At 35.6% G+C, this 8,045-nt stretch overlaps 1 pseudogene; it reads right to left on the bottom strand.

Moving 5' to 3' along the window:
- Positions 1-5,570: 5,570 nt before the first annotated feature.
- On the bottom strand, positions 5,571-6,399 carry LOC104597610 (dirigent protein 21 pseudogene; annotated as a pseudogene).
- Between the last annotated feature and the right edge of the window lie 1,646 nt (positions 6,400-8,045).

The following is an 8,045-nucleotide window of genomic DNA, read 5'->3' as shown; positions in this document are numbered from 1 at the left end:
TTCTATTATCATTGGGGAAAATCTATGATACTAGAAAAATATGATACTGGAACCAATCAAATCACCCCCATGAATTATAATCAATATTGAGTATTAGGATTGGTCACTTCTTTTGTGATAGGGACTGATTGGCCGTAAGTTTTTTTTTGATTTCATGTCTTTCTAGCATCATAGTCAAACCCATTATTATAAGACCAAAATGCAAATGAGAACCACACTTTATTTCATCATTATATACAATTATCACACAGCAAAAGCGGCACTATTGGAATCATGTAGCATTGGGCTCAACTATAATTTCTTATGTGAATCTTTTGTCAAATTCATCTCAACTATTATTTAATATATATATATATATAGGTAACCCATATCCCCAAATACTGGTGCATGTGAATTTTGGATCACCTATCTTCCAACACCCTATCAATATCATCTGACTCCGCACATCTTATGCATGGCAGGTCCCACTTTTATGATGGGCCCAAGCTTTCTTCGACTATTCTAAAATAAACACAAAATAATTGGGCTCAAGCTATATTTTCCTTTATGAATTTTCTGCCAAGCTTTTCTCGATAAATATTTAATATTAATATTTGGTTCACTTCATTAACACTCAAGCTTTCTTCCACAATTGTACCTTAAGTACACAATAATTGGGCTCAACTATATTTTCTTTTGTCATATTTATCAACTCATATGCACGTTTCCATTTCCCTCAATTAGTTTGAATAAAAAGTTTAGTTTTATTTTGGGAAAATTAATTACAAAGGCTGGCTGTTGCCTATATTTCCTTTCCGATGCTGAACCAAAGGTCTCAACTGTTACAGAGAATCTTTCTTTACTCAATCTCCAAGGCTGTGTTTGGTTTGAAGAAAAAGGTAGGGAAAGGAAGGAAAACTTATACAAGGTTGTGAAGGTTTTCCTACTTTTCCCTTCATTTCCCTACCTTTTTTTTAAACCAAATACAGCGGGATCAAACCAACAATAAGCTAAATGAGCTAGTAAATCTATTTACTAGTTGGGAGCTTTTGGTGCATAGTATTTTATCCCATTTAGGCCATGTTTGGGAGTACTTAAAAATAAGTGTTCATTCAAAATAAGTGTTTATTTGGGCCATTAAGCACTTATTGGTATTTGGGAAATAAGTCCGGAATAAGTGCTTTTTTTAGCCCAAATTTCTAGTTTTTTTAAGTGTTTATACAATAAGCACTTATTCAATTTTTTTCTTCCAAAATTATCCCTAGTTGAATTTTAAAATACCACTTATAATATTATCCCTAGTTGAATTTTATAGAAGCACTTTTACGAAAGCACTTTATAAAAGTACTTTTGTAAAAGTACTTTCGTAAAAGTATATTTATGAAAGTGCTTTCATAAAAGTACATTTATAAAAGTGCTTTTGTAAAAGTGCTTTAATAAAAACTTTTTATAAAAATGCTTTCATAAAAGTACTTTCACAAAAGTTCTTTCGTAAGGGTACTTTCTTAAAAGCATTTATAAAAAAAAGGATACTTTCTTGAAAGTGCTTTCATAAAAGTACTTTTATAAAAATGCTTTCATGAAAGTACTTTTATAAAAGTGCTTTCATAAAAGTACTTTTATAAAAGTGCTTTCATAAAAGTACTTTCATAAAAATGTTTTATAAAAGTATTTTCAAAGGGTATATTTTGAAAATTTAAAAGAAAATGAAGGACAAAATAGTCATAAATGCTTATTTAAGAGCTTATTAAAGAAAAAGACTACCAGACGCCCAATATAAAATAAGTGTCAAATGCAAATAAATATTTATTCGAATAAGCACTTGTTTCTAAACACTTACTTTTATCTTAAACACTCCCAAACATGGCCTTAGTTTTTCATCTGCCCTTTGCTAAAAGAATATTAGTGAGAAATACTCTTTTACCTCACACCCATGGTAACTTGGGCTTGGGCCCTTGTGGTCGGGTGGCCTCAAACAAATACGCCAAACTCTTACTTTAACATTAGGCTCAGTTTGGAAAGAATACAAATACAAATATGTAAAGTACATGTAAATACACACAAAATAATTGAGCCTTAACATTTGCCAGCCTATCTCCACACTCGTTGGGTGATGCTGTATTTTGACCTATACAATAATTTCATAGTATGATAGAAGGCAGGGGCGGAGCCAGGGGGGATCCGGGGGAGCCATGGCCCCCCCTATAGTGCAGAATTCTCTACTTGGAGTAGAGCTTTTCATGTAAAATTCCCCCTCCTAAACTCTCCACCCCAATGGTTGCCCCCCCCCTATGGGACCATCTATACTTATTGCCCCCCTCCCCCATTTCACTTCAGGTTTTGGCCCCCTCACAAAAAATTTCTTACTCCGCCCCTGACAGAAGGGGTTGCTAAATTTAGAGTTAGGAGGTCTTCTGGCCTTGATTTGATTGGGTTGTAGAGAGGGAATCCGATTCCGTGATGACTTTCAATTTCAAAGACTTGCTTTCCCAAGAGAAGTGTGTACTAATGGCCAATAATTTGCATGGAAGCTTCTTCATTGGTAGGCTTCTAGGTTCTAGCTTGGCCCATGTAAGTAGCTGGATAGAATTAATAATAGCCGAAAATGTGTGCAATATCGAGATATAGGCATTTAGTGATTAAACAAGGGAGGGATAATAGGGCCCAAAAGTTACCCTATTTTTTAAAATTTTTTTAAAAATATTATTTTTACTGATATTAGGGCTCAAAAGTTGCCCTTGTATGTTATTATTCCATTAAACAATCTTAAATATATTTTAAAAAAACGAAAATTAAAACTTAATCCACCCTATATGGATTTTTATTAGGTTTTTGGGTTTTATTTACCAACAACTTCACTTATTATTCGCTACCCTTTTGAATTTTGATATCCCCACCTGTTACTGTTCCAATTGTATTAAAGTAAACAACCGTTGTTTATCAAATAATGGACAATCTAGGGCCTATTTGGAAGGGCTGAAGTTAAGGGTGCAAATGGATCTGATTCGATCCAATCTTATTTGATCGAATTTGAGTCATCCCGGTTTGGATCGGATTAAATTGGAAAATAGAATTAGTTTGGATTCGGAGCACCCCTTATTCGATTCGAGAAGATCCGATTTGATATATATATATATATATATATATTATAATACATATATATATGTTATTTATTTATTTATAAAGGACAAATTTCTTAAACTATCCCTAATGTTTCTGACAATTGACTAGCTCTACCCTTATCATTATCAGCTGTTAATATTTTGTCAAATTTTGTACACATGACACCACATGACCTATAATTTTTTTAAACCTAATTTTACCCTTCACTCTCTCTCTTTCTTCTTCCCCTAGCAGCGGACCCCTCCATCTTTGGCCTCTCTCTGTCTCTCTCCTTCTTCTTCCCCTTTTGCAACTTGTCTCGAATATGCAAGGATGCAGTAGTGAACCCAGGAGACTTTCACGAACTAAAGCATCAGGAGATAAAAGTAGGGCTACTCACGGATCGGATTCGGTAAAGACATATCTGATCTGACCCGTTAAAAAAATCTGATTGATCTGAATCCGATAAGGATCCATCAGATTTTTAAAAGTATGATTCTGAATTCGAATATATTATTAGATATCCAATTGAAATCTGATTTGATTAGAATTATATTTATAAAATAACATATTATATTATTTATATAATATAATAATATATTAAAATATATAATATATAATTATATAAATAATATATAGAATATACATATATAATATATAATATTTCATAATTAATGGATCAAATCGGGTCACAATGGATCGGATCGACCAATATCTGAATTCGATCCATTAAGTTAATGGATCGGATAATCCGATCCAATCCGATTTGTTAGGATCGGGAGAGATATCCGAATCCGCCTCTTAATGGATCGGATCTAATCCGACTTATTTGCAGCCCTAGATAAAAGAGGCGAGTGAGTGACTTGCCGTCAACGAACCTAGATCTATAACTTCATCTCCGCCTTCGACGTCACGTCTACCGTGTGCCTATTGTCACCGTCTGGTTATTGAGGGAGCAAGTATAAGGTATGACTGATTTCATGGGAGTTTTTTCTCTTCTTCTGAATCTCGGCTAGCAACGGACAGCCTTGGAAGAGAGATGGAAACTCGTTCTCGGCTAATCGTCTTGGAAAAAACTATGAAACCCAGGTTTTGGTTCTCCAAGCACCTCTATTATCCGATAGGGAAAATTCCTGATTAGTACCCTATACTTTGGGCCTACTGCCACTTTGGTCCCCAAGCTTTAAAATGCGACAATTCAATACCCGAACTTTCAAAAAATGACATTCCAGTACCTGCTATTAATTAGTTGCTAACCAGCCGTTAAGTGGCATTTGAAGAAGACACAAATGCCCTTTGAGTGTCATTTAATTTTCTTTATCAACCATCCAAACATTGACAAAAAAATTAACAGTCTCAAATCCTTTCCTCTTCTATTCAAGAAAGTTGGGGTCACCAGAATGCCCACTCAAACGTGACCCCAACTTTCTTGAATGAAAAAGGCAAGGATTTGGGATTGTTAATTTTTTGTCAACATTTAGATGGTTAATAAAGAAAATTAAATACCACTTAAAGGGTATTTGTGTCTTTTTCAAATGTCACTTAACGACTGGTTAACAACTAGTTAATGGCAGACACTGGATAGTCACATTTTAAAAGTTTGAGTACTGAATTGTTGCATTTTAAAGTTCAGGGGACCAAAATAGCACTAGGCCCAAAGTATAGGATACTAATCGGAAATTGTCACGTTTAGATGGTCTTCTATGCATATTTGGCCTAGAAAAATGGTCCAATGCACAAGATAAAAGGAGAGGTAGACATCCACGACTGATAGCCACCTGGGCAAATCTGTGAGGCAACATGACGGAAACCGACCTGTATACAATTCATCAAATTGGTATGCGACCTGCACCCCTATTCTTCTTCTTGTCCACCTCAAGAAAAAACTAAACAGAACTTTCCTTCCATCCCAAATGCGGGCTGGACATTGGACAAGTAGAGGCTCGAATCAGGTACCCAACAGGAAGAATTTGCCTGGGCCTCAGGCCAGGTCCCTTTCAAAACTAAACAAAAGCTAAAACCAAAGACTGGCCCATGTCTTTCCCCTATGGACAAAGTACTAAACTAGTAAATACTGAAATCTTTCCCCTATGGACAACTTTTCACTTTCACCGCAAATAACCGAGAAGAAGAAGAAGAAGAAAAATGTGTTTGACAAAGGCGAATGAATATAAAAAAAAAATCTAAGTTTTTATTTTTTAATAAGGTTCCGTTTGGGTCACAGGTATAGGGGTTTGGAATCCGAATTGGAATGGGCTATTCTGATTTCTGATTTTAACTGTTTGGTTGGGTGGAATCATAATTCCATTCCCATTCCTGTTGAAATGGCATTCTCATTCCTTGTCCCTCCCTTGGGAATAAAATCTCATTCCTCCTTATTCTAATTCTCATTCCTATTCCTGTCTGAACCAAACAGACTATAAGAATAGATTTTCAATTTCCATTCCGAAAAATTCCAATTCCTACTATAAACGAAATTGACCCTTATTCTTCTTAAATTTTAGAATTGGATGACAAGGCGAGTCAAACAAACAGTTATCATAAAACTACAGGTCAGAAAAAATGTAACCATCGGAGCCTGAAGAACACAAATTCAATTATTGATTTTGGTTTCTAAACCAAACGGACCCTAAGATCTTTATAATGGCAATAAGACGGAAGAAGGCTTAGTAATGGATTACGAAAACATCATATTCAAGAACTGCATCTCCAGTTTTGAGGTCCAACGCCTGAGTCTTCACCAAAGCATAACCTCGGGCAAATCGGAAAATTCCACTCCCTCCGATCACCGGCAGCTCCCTCACCTTAGGCCCCACAGGCTCTCTCCCTAGTACACTAAGCGTGCTCCCGTTATACTTCCCTTCGGAGAAGACAAAGTTGAAGGCCAATAAAAAGGATAGTTCACTTTGTGAAGTGGCAGAATAGATTCCCTGAGCTCTTCCAACAGCCTTCGAAGTCAACTCTGGAGTTTCCGTCAAAGGATCATCCATCACTACAACCGCACCGAAAAATGTGGCTGATTTGTTGGTGATTGGTGCTTCTGCAACTCGAACAGCAGTTGGATTACGACCACTGACAATGTCATGAAAGTAGAAGTGAAGGTGGGTTATCTTTTCTTGCTTAAATCTCATGGATTCAGGTGATAGAGTTCGGGCAAAGCTCTGAGATTCACCATTGACCATAACACTACTCAAGGAGAAAATGAAGAAGAAGAAGAAATAAGTGAGTAAAAGGATGAATGAAGAGGTGGATTTGCAGAGACTATTTCTAGGCATGGAGGAAGAGAGGACGCAGAACCACCTCGGCTACTCCAAAGAGTGGAAAACTGACTTTGGGTTTAACGGGATTTGTTCGTCTATATAAATAAATTAAAGAGAAGGAGGTTACCTTTAACGGGATTTATTTGGCTACTCCAAAAGTCATAACGGAAGTTTTGAACTCTAGGAGTAGTTAGGCTGTTCCATCATTTAATCAGACGCTTAACAAAATTAAAATAGTAAAGAGTGGTTACATGCATGGAATGGAAAAGGTGTAGGATATGCGTGGGAAAAGGTATATATTAGGTGTTATAAAGTTTTAAAATCTAAGCATAATAAAAGGTTCTAAACATCATCCAAATCCGCTGGATGTTAATAATAGAGTTGCTTTGTGCGATTTTTCAACTTTCTTTTAAAATTATTTTTATTTAAAAGGGTGTTGGGCTTGTAGAAGCAGTGGGTCAACTATCTATTCATCTATCTATCACAAAATGATGATCCTCTACCCCATACAGCCATGCACACAAATTGAGAATTGAATGATTGTGGGGGCATAGACATTTTATGGCTGATGTTGGATGACATTATGACTGGATAGACAGCCCCTAATTCAATCATCGCATTCAGCTAATTAATATTGACTCTTCATTTAGACCCAATTATTACCTTACATAGATCTACAAATTTTTATTTAGAAGATAATACAACCATGGCATTTAGCTAATCTTGCTCTTCAGTTAGACCGAGTTATTACTTTACATAGATATACAAAATTTTATTTAGAAGATGATTTAGAGGTATTTTTTTTCAAGATAAGATAAAATACATATAATTGATTTTAACAAAATAATAATAATAATAATAATAATAATGGTGGCATAATTAAAATCTATGATCAAATAAATACCAAAGTGTGGATGAAATAACCCATAATGAGGGATAAATGGAAGATATTTTCCATAAAATTAAAGGATTCAACTACAGTGCATTTACTAGTATTGGTCGGAAGTTAAATCCAAATCTCAACAATCTGGTTAGAATTTACTTATTTTTCAGTTGTTCACCTTTTATCAAATGTACTTTTACATATAATAAAAAATACTTACCATCACATTCAATCAATCACATATTTTTCTTCAAAGTTCAGTGGAAACAAGATGGGATTGGGATGTAATTTTATAAGGCAGTCATAATACAATTATTTTCATACGAAATATTTCATATGATAGATGATCAAGAATCAAAAGCTTGTGGTGGCAATTGGGTTACAAATATGGTGGTCTAACCCACACCCACTAGTCATCCATTTGTCAAGATACATACATGGGTCTAACCCGACCTAACCGTTTTCATATTTTCTCTGCTTTACCACATCAACCACAAATATGAACTGTTATTAGAGAGACAAAGACGATTTACTAATGGGTCCACAAATGTTTATATTTTGACCCTTTATTCCCACTTGGCCCTTTCGGTAAACTTTTGCAGGGCAGTGGAGCAAGATGTAGGGTGGTGATTGTCTCATAGATGGTGATGAAGGGTGACTTGGCACGACTTAGTAAGAAGAGGTCATGTAGACGCGATATGCTCGAGGGATGGCAACTCAGTCAAAGGAACCTAGTCCGCAACAATTAGAGCTAGGGTATTCGGTCACCTCGGCCTAAAACCACCTCGGTATAAAGGCACCTCAACACCCAACTAGCTCAG

Source organism: Nelumbo nucifera, chromosome 7 (genome assembly GCF_055504915.1).
Source record: "Nelumbo nucifera cultivar China Antique chromosome 7, China Antique-T2T, whole genome shotgun sequence".
Lineage (NCBI taxonomy): Eukaryota > Viridiplantae > Streptophyta > Magnoliopsida > Proteales > Nelumbonaceae > Nelumbo > Nelumbo nucifera.
Note: the sequence above shows the minus strand (reverse complement) of the source record. Positions and strands in the feature narration are given on the sequence as shown.